Genomic DNA, 1,505 nt, shown 5'->3' with positions numbered 1-1,505 from the left:
GGTGGCAAAGGTTCAAAAAGCGACCTCTAAGCAATGGAGGGATGAAAAGTCAGGAGAAAATCTACCTCGTCACCTAAAAGGAGAGGATCTCTCTCCAAAACAGTGACTGTGTTTGAAATCTATAAAAAACAGAGCAAATGAAAATAATTTGCTCTCAAACTGAAGCTGCCTTGCTAAAGCTAAATGCAACAACAAGTTAACTGCTCAACATGTAACTGTGAACAATCTGCTGTTTTGAATTCAGATTTCTGTCATAGAGAGCTCCTGAGTGAAGCAATGTGCCAGTCTCTGCATCTATGGGCCAACCCCGCTGGTTTTAGTAGAAGAACATAGACAGACAGACGTTAAGCATGTCCTGCAGACATTCAGCCTCTTTACCAGAGCAGGGTGAGCTCAGAGGCCTTTTTATAACAGCCCAGGGGCCACAGCAGCCCCACCAGGGCCAGGGGAGGGGCATGCACACAATACTACAGATCAAAACAAAATCATTTAACCCTTCGTCTGCCTCAACGGGTCACAGGTTTAAAAGGAAATAGTCAACACTTGATAATGTCATTAATCTATAAAGATAAAGCTATAACATACTGCAGTTTAAGGGGTACTTCTGAAATTGAGATGTCAGGTTGATGTTGTATGCGGGACGGGAGGACAGAGAAGAAAGCAAAAGGTCAAATGCTTTGACTCATCTCATTATTTTTTCTTGGGCCTTTCAAATCCAATAGAGTACCATCGATGGTATTTTTGAATTGATTGATTTATGTCAGGATTAAAGGTCAGTGGTAGAAAACCCTTATTCATAACACCACTGAACACTTGCCCTGGACGGACCTTGAAACCTGAAAATATAAGAGCAGTGGGCATGTGCGTAACCTGCGAGCTGGTAGAAGTTGAGTGCAGAGGAAGTTTTGCTTAATTTCCACTAATTTTTTATATTTTTACAAGCACAGGATTGATGTCAAGGCCCAACTACTGATTTTCCATGGATTTTCTTTTTATTGTTTTCTCTGCAATGAACAGTTCACATTTACTCCAATAAAAACGGTGATCACCAAAGTACAAGCAAAGTGTTGTGCTCTCGATTGGTACAAATGAGGTCGGTGGCAGCAGAACTGATTAGGCACAGTTTTACTTTGTTTGTGTGTGTGCTGAACAGGTTCGGAAGCTCAGGTCGGATAAAGCGCTGGAAAATCCACGTTTGGAGAGGAAGAAGGGAGAGCTGGCCTAGCATTGAGCTTCTGCACTGGAGCATCCTGCTGACCAGGGCCGGCCACAGCCCTCTGAAAGGAATATGCTGAGCTCACACTGCTTTTCTCCTTTCACGCATAGAGACAAAACGCTGGCAGCAACCATTTCTGCTGGTTTCTATGGTCTGTTTGTCTTGCAATCACTATTGAATCGGTGTTGTGATTTAATGGTATCAGAAGACTATACAAATACTTTATATGATATATCCCAACAAAGATGTAAGTCAATTTGGAAGTTGTAATATAATGTGCTTTCTCAAT

Source organism: Notothenia rossii, assembly GCF_949606895.1.
Source record: "Notothenia rossii genome assembly, chromosome: 4".
NCBI lineage: Eukaryota > Metazoa > Chordata > Actinopteri > Perciformes > Nototheniidae > Notothenia > Notothenia rossii.
This window is presented reverse-complemented; position numbering follows the sequence as displayed.